We start from the raw sequence: 15,986 nt of genomic DNA, 5'->3' as shown, positions 1-15,986 counted from the left end.
AATACTCAGTCTGCGTTGGGTGATATTGGGCCTATGCTGTATGATACAATGACTGTGTTGTGGTAAAGTGGTACAATGCAGTGTAACCGTTGCTCCCTTCTGTGTGTTCAGATGGCCAGCACTGCATATTGAACAAAGTACTTTTTATACACCAACATGATGTACTGGAAATTGTCCTTACAGTCTCATAAAATGTATACAATCCATCGGAAGAAGCACAAATTTGACAGCACATGCAACATTAGGTCTATATGAAGCGGATTCAGTGGTTTCATGGTTAACTCCTTATTTAGGCTCATTATTGTTAATATCTATGCACATTTGCAAACCAATGACTTTCTACACAGACAATATATATATATGAACATAGAACATATTAGTTAATTAGTGTATACAAAAGAGAGAGTGTGATGAACTAAATTATTCTTGCATTTAATTGCATAGTCCTACTTGATAAGAAAAATACCTACACCAATTTGTGTTTTTAAGATGTAGTTGGAATCCTTTGTGATTTTCTTTACATATAGTTGTTTGACATCTATTCACCATGCTCTATTACTTGAATACATATTGAGAATATAAAACTTTTCAGTTTATGGGTTTTTTGCACTCCACACATAATAAAGGTTAGATTGAAGTACCAAATTGTTTTTTTAGTTTGAGTTTTTCTACACGGTTACATATAAAGGTGGCATGGTTTCTAAATATTGGTCTGGATCAGATACTCTCCTCTCCACACTCATGTGGCAGCCCAGCGTGGACTTCGAGCTGCTGCACTGTGTCTTGGTCATCCTCAAAGGCCCTCCTTGGCAGCTGGGGGGGTTCTCAGCTCATCTGTGGTTTGTACTTCAGCCACTCCTGCTGACTCAGATGCAATTGCTCCGCAGGGCAAAGCAGTCAGTGAGAAAATTCATTAGCTGGGTGCCCTATTCTGAAGCTGCCTAGGTCTGTGTCAGCAACCAATAAACTGCAGGCACATTCCATGGAGACACCTGTCCTTCTGTGTCATTTGAGTGATGTATAGATGGCATTACACCCATCTTAGCCAGGATATACGTATTACTCAGCTCCACGTCAAGCAGGATCAACATGGTTTTCATTTGTGGTAACTTACAACAAGCTGCTGGTATGGACGTATGCTCCAAGGTTACCTCTGATCATAACACGCTACTACTATTTTGTCACTTACAGGCAGCAAAGTCCCAGGAGCCTCAGTTTTCTTTTCCTCATCCTTTACTTCAAACTTTAGAGTATTTTAAAGTTATGGCAAAAGCCCTGTCTGAATTTGTACAAGTCAATATCAGCACAGCGCCTTTGCCAGTAGTCTGGGACGTAAGGAAGTTTTTCCACGAAGTAGGTGGTCTGGCCTCGACGCTCCACAATCTCGTACGGACCAGTCCATCGGTCCTGGAGGGCGCTAAGCTCCCCAGGCTCCATCACCCACACCTTCTGTCCAGCGTCCAACTCTACCGTCCGAGCGTTGCGGTCATACCACTCCTTCATGACGGCTTGGCTAGCCTCTAAGTTGTCTGAGGCTTCCTTCCACAGCTTGGCCATCTGGCTGCGGAATGCCAGCATGTAGCTGACAACATCACTGGGAAGCTTCTTTGAAGTCTTCTCCCACCCCTCTTTGACCAGGCTGAGGGGTCCCCTAACGGGATGGCCATAGAGCAGTTCGAAGGGGCTGAACCCGACTCCCTTCTGGGGTACCTCGCGGTACGAGAACAGCAAGCAAGGGAGGAGGATGTCCCATTTCCGCCTCAAGTCTTCTGGCAGGCTCCGGATCATCCCCTTCAAGGTCTTGTTGAAGCGCTCTACGAGCCTGTTAGTCTGGGGTGGTAAGGAATGGAGAACCGATAGGTCACTCCACACTCCTTCCACATGGCCTGCATGTAGGCCGACATGAAATGTGTGCCCCTGTCCGACACCACGACCTTGGGGAATCCCACTCGGGTAAATATCCCCATCAGGGCCCGCGCCACCACAGGTGCAGTAACGGTCCTCAGAGGGATGGCCTCCGGGTATCGAGTGACGTGGTCCTCCAATACCAAGATGAACCGATGTCCCGCAGAGGTCGAAGGGTCCAACGGCCCAACGATGTCAATGCCGACCCGCTGGTAAGGGGTCCCGACCACCGGGAGTGGTTCCAATGGGGCCTTCACTTTGGTCCCAGTCTTGACACTAGCCTGGCAAGTCTTGCAGGTCTTGCAATAGGTGTCAGAGGCAACTCTCATCCTAGGCCAATAAAAGTGTGGGACAAGCCTAGCAAAGGTCTTGTCCTGGCCCAGGTGTCCGTCTAGAGGTATCTCATGCGCCAGTTCCATCAAAAAGGCCCGGTAGCACTGGGGGACCACTAAGGCCCTCGAAGACCCAGGCACCGGAACCCTTGGCTCACTGTACAGGAGGCCATCCTCCCAATACACGTGATAGTTGCCGGTCTCCTTGTTCGACGCTTGGGCTTCGGCCTGTCGCCGCATGCCTTCAAGCGTGGGGCACTCCTTCTGCGCCAGACAGAATTCCTCCCAGGTAGGCCCTCCTTCCACATGCCACTCGGCAAGGGTCGGCAAGTCCCCCACGGGAACAACATCCACCTCCACGGACTCCAGGGTTACCTCTGCAGGCTCCCCATCCATCACACGGGGTGTGTCCTCCACAACACTCTCCTCTGGACCGGCAGTGGGTTGGGCCGTTGTTTCAGGCTCCAACCCGGGTTGAGCTTCTTGCCGGGCAGCCATGGACCGCGCGACTATGCAAGTCCACCCCGGTAACCCCAGCATCTCAGTGTGGGCCTTAAACTCCACTTTCTTCCAGGCGGTATGTTCGAGGTCATTACCGAGCAGACAGTCCACAGGCAGGGCAGTGGGCCTGACACTCCTCCCCATTCAAAGGGAACTTGAGCCACGGGATAATAGCTCATACTGCCGTCAGCCAACACGGCCGGATGGTACACATCATGAACAACCTGCTAAGGGGACACCAGCCGCCTCACTACTGTGGTCATGCTGGCTCCTGTGTCCCTCAGAGCGTCCACCTCCTCCCCATTGACCTTCACCCTCTGCTGGTACTTAGCAGTATTCGATGGTAAGGGCGTCACTGGGACCATCTCCTTATCCCCGAGTGAAACCAGGGTCAGGCCTGTCCACTCCCCTTCCCTATCTAGGGGCAGCTCCAACCCAAGCGCTACGCTAGCCACCCCAGGACTCTTGCCACCAGTGGGGGCTGGTGGTCGTTTGCGATACTGGGGGTCTCCCTTGTAGTGTCCGACCTCTCCGCACTCATAGCACCGGACCACTTATGGTTGCTGACTCTTGTCAGGGTAAGTGAGTTTTGGGGAACGGTTCTGAGGTGGGGTACCTACTCATTTCCCAAACTGTGTAGTTTGTGGGCCTCGTGAGAACTCCTGTCTTTTATCTCCACCCTCTTTCTTCTGAGGGGCGCCCTGTCCGCCTTTCAGGCCATCTCCCCCGGGACACTTGTGTGACACCCGGGTGCTAACCCAAGTATCCGCCTCCTCCGCAAGCTCACGGGGATCAGTAAGCTTGCGGTCCACCAGATGGTCGGAAAACACTTATCCAAGAGGTGCTCTCTCAAAAAAAGGTTATACAGACTCTCAAAATATCCCACCGCTGCCATCAATGTAAGAACTGGTACCGCCAGTTCTCCGGGGGGAAGCTTGTAGCAATGTAAAACCTGTCTATTTATGAAATGGGAACAAAATATGGAGTTAAGAAGCAGTGGCTTTTCGTGGATCTCTGAATGTGTGGGTACCCACATTAGCATGTGATTTGACGGTATTTTTCAAAATCACTTTTTTTTACACACTTTTTTTTACATTTGGAAATGCATAGGAAGACTAATGCTAAAAACATATGTTCTACTATTCTGTTATCCCCAAAGTCTATCCTTAAAAATGGTACCTCACTTGTATGGGTAGAAAATGGCCAAAAACACAACATTGACATATCGTATTATTCCAGCAAAAATTGACCTTTGTTTGCAATGTGCCTGTTAGACCTGTCAGCCCTAGGGTGGTCTTTCCCTGTGATTTTTTGCCCTTGCCTCATTTTTCCCACCTACTTTTTGTTGGCCCTTAGGTCTTCGGGCACCTTTTCATAGCTAATCTGTGTTAGGGTGCAGGTGCTCTCTACTTCCAACATGGCTGCCACTGGCCCCTGCTACTGCAGCGTGGTCTCTTAGTGTAGCACCCTAGTTGCCAGGAGCAGGCTGGATCCCCATACAATGTTGCAATGCCAGCCACCCATCCCCTGTCCATAGGTAGAGTGGGGAAGCTCCTGGAACCTTCCAGAAGGAAGGCAGACCTGATTTTTGCCGCCTTAGAAAGTGGTCACCTGACCTGGGCATACTTAAGCCAGGGAGGGAACTTTTTCTAGTCAGTTGGGGCATCACTGACCTGGGGAACCCACGCAGGAGTTTTAGGCGGGAGGGCCTAGTTAGGAACCTATGCTACTGGGAGTGACAGGATTTAGGTCCTGCCTCTTAAGCTGGGTGAGGTGTCCTAAGCTAGCCCCCTGATCTGGCCCAGTGGTAGGGAACCCCAGGGTCCATCTGCAGTGACTGAGGAGAAACTCTTCAAGCCTTCAACTCAACCCCCCCTTCCCTTCAGCTTCAAGAAACAAGCATCTAAGGGCGCAGTACCATCCAAGCGCCAAGAAATCTACTTTTCCTTGATCAGAGACTGCTGGGGTGACCAACCAGGTACTGGACTGTGCTGCCCTGCGCGCTCACTGCCCTCATCAGGGATTCCCTGTCCTGCCTGCCTCCCATCTGACTGGAATGCTCTGAACTTGTCTTGCCTGCATTCCCTGTTAAATCCCTTGGGAAGCGCTGCAACCTGTTCCCCTCATCAGCGCTTTAAACTGAGCCTTTGAAAAGTGCTGTGAAGTAATTGACTTTGAAAAGCGCTGCGAAGTAATTGACCCTGTGAAGCGCTGTGAAGTTAGAAGCGCTACCCGCCATCACCGCGCTGTGTCCTGAAGCGCTAATTGCCAGGCCAACTCACCGCTGCGGCCCGGAGCAGTTCGCGCCCTACTGAGGCGCCTGAAGAGACCCCCCCCCGGGGATCGCGGCTCCAGTGCTGCGCGTGCCACATCCCCGGGACGCTCCCTGCCTTCTGCCGTAATAGCCGTCACCACTCTGTGCCCAGAGCCCCAGCGGAGCCAGCGCTGTCTGCGTGTCCCGCTCGGCAGCCCCCCGTGTGACAGGGGTGGGCCGCCGCACCGAGCTCACCAGGCCGCGCTAGGCCGGAAGTCAGCCTCCCCTCATCACGTGACGGGGGACGCGAGCCGCGTCATAGGCCGCGCCCCCGCCTGAGCCGCGCAGCGATTGGCTGCCGTCCCCGTGCTTCTGCCTTCACTCGGGGAAGCCTAGGATCATCGCGGAGGGGGCCGTGGAGCCTGAGAGCCCCCTCCGGTTTGCCCCCACAACACGGATCCGCCTTGCCCCAGTGCCGGGGCCTGCATCTGCCCCTGAGCACCGCGCTGGGCCGAGTGAGGCCTACGGGAGGGCTGGAACCCCTCCTTCTGCCCCAGAACCTGCGCAAGGGCCCCGGAGGACCGAAAGTACAAGGTAACACCCGGGGAGGAGGGCGGTAGGCCGGGTAAGGCCCGAGGTTGCCCCTCCCCCGGGGTGAACTGAGACTGGGCCCGTTGGCCCTCCTGTTAATTTGCCTCGAGAACCAGGAGGTTTGGGGATAGACACTTTTCCCCCATATATTGTTCTACCTGCCAGTTTCCAGTGTGAAACGTTCATGTTTTTGCCCTATTTACAAGCCTGCTAATGTAAGGATGACCTTTTCCCTGTACTGAATTTCTTGCAGGGGTGGGCTTCTACAGTTCCTGAAGGGATCAAACTGCGACATTTATTGATTCATTCTAATGGTATTCTGATGATCTGCTCTGGGTCGCAAAACGATCTGTATTCACAAGAACAAAGGCTTGTGGTTGGTTACTAGAGGCTGTGTTCTTTGAAGTTCTCTGTTGTACTGAAAGTACTTGCTGAAATGTTTTATCACTTTCTATGAAGTGCAATTTAGAAGGCGTCCATGAGAGGTTTAATGTGTTACTTTAATGCAATGCTATGGTCGCTTCTTGCAGGATCCTCCAGGTTTATGATAGTACCCTCTTAGCCTGCTAAATAGTTTAATGCGACAGGCTGTGTTCATTGGAGTTTCCTGCTGCATGGAGAATATTTATTGAAATGTTTACCCTTTTACAGGAAATGCATTTTGAATGTGATTCATGAAATGTCTTAATGAGATGCTTTAAGGCAATGCTAATGACTCGCTAATGCTTTATCTGCTCTGACCTAAAGCCTATATAAAAGATCTTGATTTTCAAACACAACCACTGGTGTGGTCTCCATTATTGCGTCCCACTTTGTGTCTCATTGGATGTGTGTGTTAAGTGGCTGCTTTACACGTAAGCCCCTGGCTGCCTTCCTGCTCGAGCCAAGCTACCCCCCGGAGAACTGGCGGTACCAGTTCTTACAGTGCCTACCTGTGAATTTTGGTCCCTAATTCACAGAGATACCTAGGGAAACCGATCACACCTGAAATGTTTTAAAATCTAGGCAACTAGGGGAGTCCAGTATGAGTGACTTGTGTGGCTCTCACCAGGTTATGTTACCTAGAAACCTTTGCAAACTTCAAAATGTGTCTAAAAAACTAAATGTATTCACATTTCTGTGATTAAAACTTCTGGAATCTGTGAAGGTCCATACACATCCTCATATTCAACATTCCTCAGAGTCTATCTATAAAAATGGTACCTCACTTGTGCGGTTAGGCCTAGTGCCTGTGACAGGAAATGGCCTATAATGCAACATGAGCAAATCACATTTTTGCAGTGAAAACTGGCCTTTTATTTTCAATGTGCCAAGCTGTGGATTTTGGATCCTAGCTCAACCGGCACCTAGTTAAACCTAGAAAACCTGTATATTTTCTTAAAACTAAATACCCAGGGTAATCCATGATAAATGGAGGTTGATAAAATTGAGGTTTGCAGGGAATTCTGAGTATGAAAATGTTGGGATATTCACACTAGGAAGACCTCCCTGGACACTCCCAAATGTCTAGATTTCAGAAATGTTTTGTTTTGGATAGTTTCCCTAGATGGCCGCTGATCCTGGTATCAAAAACACAAGTGTCCCCCTTGCAAAAAAGGTTGTTTTGTGATAGATAGGGGGCACCTTCATTTTTGGTCTCAGGCCTGCTGCCTACCAAACTCATACATTTCTGAAAACTAGACTTCCACGGAAGTCCAAGGATGCGCTGATTGCATGGCTCCTTCAATGTTTTCATACCCCAAATCCCCTGCAAACCTCAAAGTTAGCTAAAAAGTCACAATTTCCTTACATTTCTGTTTGAGAAGGTGTTGAGATCAGCATGCCGATAATAAGTGTGCCACTACTCAGTGTTCCCCTCAGACTCCCAAAAAAATGCCACTGTTGCCTTTATCAGATTTGTGTAGTTTTGGTGTCTATTTAATAATATAAATACATACTATTATCGTAAATTGTAGTAGAATTTTTATTATGTTGTGTTTTCTGTTATTTACTGTTAATTAAGCCTGACTACTTTGTGCTATAGCTACCCAATACAGAGTTAAAGTTTATATTAAAGTAACATAACAAGACCCGATACAGAATAGTGACAACCATGCCAATGAAGCTCAATTTGTAGCTATTATACATCGTAATTTCAATATGAATCACAAAGCTCATTTGTTTTTGGCATTATCCATCATATTACATCTATTTTCCAGTAAGGAGGATTTTCTTTAAACCACTCTCCTAACCATAACAACAGTCCATGTAACTAGTTATGTGAACCCCCAAAAAACACATGTTGGCTGGACTTGGCTGATAATAAACAACACCACAAAAAGACCAGCAGTGTTACCTGCCTATATGATGGCATAAGGAGTGAAATTCTGAAACCAATACCTTAAGACCTTGAGGAACTGCCTTTGTTGTTGTCAATGTTTTTGTCCCCAAAAATCTGGATTACTTGAAATAATATTCAATGTACTTATATGACCCCTAGTTAGGTGGTATTCCTTATAGCAGACCCATTGGGCTTTCAGCACTTATTGTGCCTCTCACGGACATAAATCCTTAAAACATGTCTCGGGCCTGCCAGTGCCTGTGTGCAGTTTTAAACTGCCAATTCAACCTGGTTAAACAAACCCTTTGCTAGGCATAAAAGTCAATTTGTAATACATATGTCCCCCCTAAGGGTGCGGTGTATTGTATTTATAAAGTTGGACGTGCAGTTTCAAGTTTTACATGTCCTGGGAGTGGAAAATTCCCAAAATAGTTTTTCACTAATGTGAGATCTTCCTCTCCCTCAGGATAAAACTGGGTTACTGTATTACATTTAAATCATGACAACTTTTGTTTGGGATTCTGAAAAGGCTACTTTTAGAAAGTTGACATGTTCTTGTCTTAGCCATTCATTACCTACAGCTTGTTATGATTAGGTGTAGTTGCTATGCTATGCTACGCAATATATAAAGTGCATGGTGCCCTGAAGGCATCCCAGGACTGGCAGACAAGGAGAACCACTACACCAAGAACAGAAGCGTCAAGTAAGGATCAGATCCTAGAGAGTATTAAGGGATTTTCTGAAGTTCAACTCATCATTCATGGAATGCATTGTTAAAGGGAGAGCATTCCACAGGTTGGTTTTTTTTAAAGCGAAAAAAACATCCTCCACTACGAGCCCTTCTGACAGTGAGTAGCTATATATGAGTTGGTGGATCTAACAAGCCTTTTTAGGGAGTAAGGGATGACCAGTTGGTGAGAGATGGGAGAGCCACTCTCATGAAATGTTCTGTACACTGTGTACAGGGCTTTAAATGCAAGCCTTTGCCAGTGGAGATTGATCAGACCCTGTCTGGTTAATTTATACCTATGAATACCTAAGAGCAGTCATGTGGTCACATTTAGTATGAATAACTGTTTTGGGGCATCTATATAGACTGGGTTGATGTAATCAAGGTGAGAAAGAATCACAGCTTTGACTACCAGCTTCCTGAAGGGCTGAGGTAGAAGAGGTGGAATCTTGCACAATATATGCAGAATTTTGAAAAAGAGGTTCACAGTTTGGTACCCTGACTTGTTACGGTCAGGGTCTTATCCAGTCATACCCTCAGGCTCTTTACGACAGGTTTAGGGGCAGGAAGCGGACCAAGACAGACCAGCCAAGCTTGGAAAATAGTCTTGGCTCCAAGAGCAGGAAATCCTTGGAGGTGTGTGTTCAAGAGGGGATCCAAATTTAATTTTGCTGAAGATTCAGTAAAAGCATCCAATGAGAGAGAAGGGGATTCTAGCAAGTTGTTTGGGTTAGTTCCTAGTTGAGACATGGACAGAGGTAAATATCTAATATTTTAGTATTAAAATAGGTTGCCAGGATATTACATTTATCATTTGAGGGTTCGGAGGGTGGTCCATTGGGATTAGCTTCCAGAAGTGTTTTAGTTATTTTAAACATCTCTCTAGGGGAGTTAGCGGCTTTTTGAATTACAGCTTCATAGTAAGCACCTTTTGTAGATCAAATTTCTAATGAGAGATCCTAACTGTCACCTCAATAATTTTTGTGTTTGCTATAATCTTTTAACCATTCCCTTTCAGCAACCTTGCACTATTTTTTAAGACTGTAAGCTGAGGGGAGTACCAGGGAGCCGTTTTATTTGTATGTTTCTGTATGTGCCTCTTCTTGGGGACAGCTAGATCGAGAGAGCGGGTTAGCCAATCCAGAAATCTAAGTGCTGGCTGCTTGTGGATCTAGGCCCAGTGATGGATTGGTCTGACTTAGGATTCCTAAATTATGATCAAACTGTAATTGTGACCCGTTTTTGCTGAGTAAAGAAGCACCTCTACTGACCTTGAGGCACTGACAGAGACTGAGGGAATTGTTTATTGCAGCCTGGACCCGCCCGCCTGTCTCCAGCCGCCGACCGCCTGTAAACCAACGAAGAGCGGGGCCGCCTGGAGGAGACCGGCGAGGGGCAGAGAACCACATCACCCAGCAGCCCTCACTGGGGTCCAGCGTCACCACAGAGCGCCAAGCGGCGCTTTAAAATCACATCAACCCGGTCGAGTGGGCGACCCGTTTTTGCTGAGTAAAGAAGCACCTCTACTGACCTCGAGGCACTGACAGAGACTGAGGGAATTGTTTATTGCAGCCTGGACCCGCCCGCCTGTCTCCAGCCGCCGACCGCCTGTAAACCAACGAAGAGCGGGGCCGCCTGGAGGAGACCGGCGAGGGGCAGAGAACCACATCACCCAGCAGCCCTCACTGGGGTCCAGCGTCACCACAGAGCGCCAAGCGGCGCTTTAAAATCACATCAACCCCGTTTTGCGGGACGCGAGCGGGACGCCCGGAGCGAAGCCCGGGCAAAGGGCGGGCCCTCTGTGGCCCTCAGTGGCCGAGGTAGGCTGGGCTGGGCCCGGATATTTTCATTGACATTGTTTTATTTTTTATTTTTCTCTTTTTTGCCAATTCTAATATGCCTGACTGTCTGAGGAAGAACTATCTATTGAAACTTATTCGTTGCTTCCTGATACTCTACTACCGGTCAGTCATAGTCGCATCTCCAGGACTATATTTATTTATTATCTTATGCATATTGCATTATTGTTTTTTTTGTAATCATTTTTTTTTCTGGAAGTAAATCACTTCTATAACATAATTTTGTGGAATAACCTTACAGAAGATGTCTAAAAAATTACGTTCAGGAAGGGAAGTGGGAGGTACACCTGGTGCAAAAATAGATATTATCCGCACAAGAAACAAATCTGTAAACAATCCCCCGTTGAAGGGTCAATGCCAACTCTTTGAGCTTTGGGACTTGTCTCCCCCTAAGAAAGCTAATTTTGCTGCTAAAGAAGCTCCCTGTGCCATGGTCCAGGAGGTCCATACTCAAGGTATCACTGACCCTCCGCCTCCTCCTGTGCAGCTCGCATTGCCACAATCTGTGGCAGTGGTGTCCTCTTCCCTTGTTCACTCTGAAGGGAAGGGAGAGAGTAATCCCAATCTTCCGGTACCTGAAAGTGAACTTGCGAATCAACCTTCTTTGCCTCAAACCCTTCTGAATGATAGGTTGGGTGGTGATTTGTCATCACTATCCATTGACCTCGAACTCTGTGGCCGATATGTAAATACAGCTAAATTGGAGTCTCAGGACCCTATTAAGCCTTCGGGGGTGCTACTCCATCTGGGCTAATGTTGTATAGTAGTACCCCTTCGTTAAACGGTCAGGACATGTCTGATTTATTAGATGTTTCCGAGAGTCCGGGTCTCAACCTATCTGGTATCTGCCGTCCAGTGGAAGCGTGTGAAAAACCAATCTCTGAATCCATGATTGCTCTGGAACAATTATTAGCCTCCATTCTATCTCTCCTGGGGAAATTTGTAGGCAGCTCGGATTGTATCTTGGATTCAGTTACCCAAATACTGAAGACATTGTTACAAAAGTCGCCAGATATGAGGAGTGTCCCCCCCCCCATGACCGAACACAGCTTGCCAAAGGGGAAAATAAATGTGCCTTTAGCGGATTCTGACATGAGGGCTGCAACAGCGGTTGTGGAAACACACACTGTAGTTATCCCCTTAACCGCAGTGCCTAATTGCATTAAGAACTCAGTTCTAGAGATCGAGGAAGAAAACAAATCCACTATTGGCCCTAAAGTGGTGCAAGACCTATTCCCTATCTTCATGTCTGAAAACAAAAAAGAACCTATGGACAATAAACATGAGGTAAAGGTAAAAAACGGTAAACACAGAAATAATAAAGGGAATAAAAGGAAACCAATTCGAAAATACAGGAAGATAAGGCAGCGTCGGATAATCTTTCAAAATTCTCTGGCTGCACTGGAGAACGAAGAAATAGACTTGGATCCTACCTCTACATCCTTAAAGGCGGAAATTGAATTGAACTCACCCATCTCTACATCTTTAAAGGTTGAAAGTGAACTGTGTCCGCCAACGTCTTTGGAAGTTATGCCACAAATGGGGGGTCCTCTCCCAAGTCTTTCTCCACCGACCGCGACTGGAGCTCCAATCCAATATCCATCTGGGGCCCTTAACCCCTTGGCCCCTCATTTCTCCGCAGCCTTAGAGATTGGAGATCGCTCCCTTCCTGATCGCCTTTTAACAACTCTAAAAGCTCCAGTGGACACTCTTGTGTTAGACTTTTTACCTCTATTCGATGTTGACTTACCCTTAAACAGAGCCTGGCTTCTTAAGTGCTTTAGTGAGATTGAAAGTCTTCACCATATTCAAACTAGGGACATTGAGTTAGTTTCCCTGTTGGGCGAAGTCAGGGTATCGAGTATAAGGGTTAAATTTTATTCTCCTATTATTGTAAATTTGATATTGCAGCAAGCTGAGAATTTTCAACGTACAGGTATCGACATTCTCCCGATTGTCAACCTTGGTAACACAAATCCTTCTCTTAGGAAGGTATCTAGAAGGGATGAGCAAAATGGGGTAGCCTCTCCCCTTAGAGACCTGAAGATTTGGGTCTCTAAGGGAAAACGCTCGGTTTCGCAAGTGAAGCCTCTTCCGCTAACTCAGAATTCCTCTTTTACAGAGGATAACAATCGGTGGAATTGGCTGCATAGTGCCTTATCTACAAAAACAAAAGACAATCCCAGATTGTTTCATCATCTTTAACACTTCATTAAAAATTATCTCTTGGAATGCGGCAGGGATTCACAGTAGCCCAGAGAAATTTGATCTCCTATTTTCTCTAGGAGCTAACGTGATTTGTATACAGGAAACTTGGTGTATTAATATGCTGGATGTTTCTAAGGATTTTTATGCCTTGGAAGTGCCTGCCGCCCCCTCCAAGAAAGGTCATGCTAAGGGGGGAATCGCTTGTTTACTATCAAATAAATTGCAATGGAGATTCTCCCATTATATCGACCCTAGTAAACTTTTCCATGCTATAACCATTGAAAATCTGTTTAATAACGGCATAAAGTCACCTATTGTAATCCTAAATGTGTATATCCCTCCAGAAGAGTGTTTCAACGTGATATTGAAGCAGGTATTCCGATATATTGATCAAATCAAAAATGTTCCATCCCCTCCGGAAATTATGCTTGTGGGAGACTTGAACTGCAAAATCTCCAATGTTAGTTTGAAACTCTTTAGGAATAAATCTAAAGAAGAGGCGCACTTTGTTCCTCAATCCCTCTTCCCTGATAAGTTAGTGACAAATAAAAGAGGGAAGATTCTGCTAAAAGAATTAGCGGCCGTCGACGGTCTTATATTAAACGGGAGATTCCCGTCTGACGTGCCTGCAAAATTTACACACAAATCTCATTTTGGGTCTTCTATCTTGGACTATGCAATCGCAGACTATGGTTTGTTTCCTTTTATTCAGGACCTTAAGATCATACCTACTCCTCTGAGTGACCATAGTATACTGTTTATAACTATTTCCTTAAATCCCATGACCACTGTGCCTTGGTCTCTCAACGGCAGTGATGCTGCCTTCCACGCTTCTTCGGGAAGGTGTTTCTGGAATCCTTCCGCCATCAATGGGGTACAGGATTTCTTATCTGATACCCTATTAGTATTAAATGAGTGGCATGGGAACGAAATAGTATATTTTGAAGAATTTATGCGAAACATCATTCTTTATGTTAAAAAACTTCTCGACCCAGAAAAGGGGTAGTGGTCCCCAGTATACTGCGTATCCTGAACAAGGAAATAAATAAGCTAGTCCGTGAACAATATCTAGATAGAGTCATGGAACGTGAAAAAGAAATTTCCAGGCTAAAAAGAAATAGATGTAGACTCAAGCTAAAAATAAAAAAGGTAAGAGAGGACAATGTTTGGATCAACTTGAGGGAATCTGTTGTTCATGGTAGGATCAGAGAATTTTGGGCAATAATCAGTAAGGGGTGCGGTTCTAGACTAAGTCCCTCTCCCATCCCTATAGCGGAAGAGGTATGGATTACTTATATTCGGGATCTTTATGCAGGGAACGGGACTACAGGTTATGTCACTGCCTTAGATGCTACTCCCGAAGGTCTCATTAATTACCCCACAGAAGAAGAAATTGAGATGGCTATAAAAAACATGCGTGTCTCTGGGGCATTGGGCCCTGACGAACTCCCCATGACGGTCCTGAAACAGGATCCTGCAAGGTGGAGTAAAATCCTGTATCCTCTGTATAAAGCCTGTTTTCTGTTTAACACGGTACCTGCCTCCTGGAGGGGAAGTATCTTGGTCCCTATATTTAAGAAGGGAACTAGGGATAGCCCCAGTAATTATCGTCTGATTGCTCTCCTCAACTCCATCGGAAAGGTTTTTGCGAAATGTCTTTTAAATTTCCTTTCCGTTTGGGTAGAAGAGAATAACATTTTGCCGTTTGAACAGACTGGCTTCCGTAGGGACCACGGTACGTTAGACAACCTCACCGCTCTTCATGTGGTTACAGATAAATATGTCCGGGTGAGAGGAGGGGTAGTGTATGCCGCTTTTATTGATTTCTCCACAGCGTTCGACAAAGTTGATCGTAGAACGCTGTGGAGAAAATTGGCAGCGCTTGGTCTTCCAACTTATTTGTTGGAGTTGGTGCGGTCTCTCCATACAGAGACTTGGTGTAGGGTCCTGTTGGGGGGCGAAAGGGGGCTATCTTATCTAATTCCATCTTTGAATGGCCTTAAACAAGGCTGTTTACTGGCTCCCCTTTTGTTCTCCTTATACACGGCAGACCTACCTGCCGCCTTGTCTGCCAGAGAGGGCATTGCCCCGGTGGTGGGGGGGACCCCTATATCCTGCCTGATGTACGCCGATGATGTCCTTATTCTTGACTTGACCCCTAAAGGACTTGCAAATCGGCTACATGCTCTTCATGCCTTTGCTGCAGCCCATTGCATGAAGATCAATATTACCAAAAGTAAAGTTATGTGTATAGCTGGTAAGAAGAAGTGCCGATCTGTAGATTTTGGTTGGTTTATCGGGGGGCCAAAAACTGGAGGTTGTAAATTCCTATACCTTCCTGGGAAAAATCATCACGGCTAACTTGAGTGAGAGGCTCCATATAGAGCATTGTTCACGCAAAGCTCTTGCCCATGGCAAAGGTTTAAATTCCCTATACCAGGCAACGGGGAAACGGCACTTCCCGAGTTTATTGGAAGTGTATAGATCTAAAATCCCAGCAACAATACTGTATGGTATCGAACTTATAGAGGTGAAAAATTGGGACTTTTGCCATAAGATTGAGGGGAAACTTCTAAGATCTCTTTCTTCCCTAAATACTGCGTGCTCTTTGGCCGCTTGCAGGCTTGACTTTGGTCTTAGGAGCAGGTGGGTACAGGGATTATGTGCCCTAGTAAGATGGGTGGCCTGCCTGGCTAGAGCGGAAGTAGGGACTATGAGAGCTCTCTTCAGAAGTGAATTATTGGGTAATTTTAACGAGTTTTCTCAACTTGTATGTAATTTTAGAAAAGCTGTAACCCTTCCAAAACTAGATGAAAACGCTTTGTTTTTGTACTCTCCCTTACAGTTAAAACTCGTTTTAAAAGCAGCCTCGTGGGACCTATGTTTTCACTCGGATAAAAAGTTAATTAGTGAAAAAGGAATGTAGACCTTCTCCTTAACTCCTATGTGTTGAAGTTACCTCAACCCTATGTTATATGGAACCTACCGCATGGTATTCGTAGATTTTGGTTTCTTTTACGTTATGATTTAATACCTTTAAATCTACTGTTATCCAAATGGTATGGCTCCTCTGCTCTGTGCAATTTATGTAAATTGAACATCCAGGACTGTATGCATGTTTTACTGATTTGTCCTGTGCTCCGTAAATTGCGCTCGAGATGGTTAAAAGTTATTTGTCTCCGCTTTGGCATCGTCACTTTGAACGGCTTTCTTCATGCACTTTACTGCCCTCCTAATGAAATGTTTTGCTTCCATATTTTTAACTTTTTTAAAGGTTTTTTAGCTA

This window comes from Lissotriton helveticus, chromosome 4_1 (assembly GCF_964261635.1).
Source record: "Lissotriton helveticus chromosome 4_1, aLisHel1.1, whole genome shotgun sequence".
Taxonomy (NCBI): Eukaryota; Metazoa; Chordata; class Amphibia; order Caudata; family Salamandridae; genus Lissotriton; species Lissotriton helveticus.
This window is presented reverse-complemented; position numbering follows the sequence as displayed.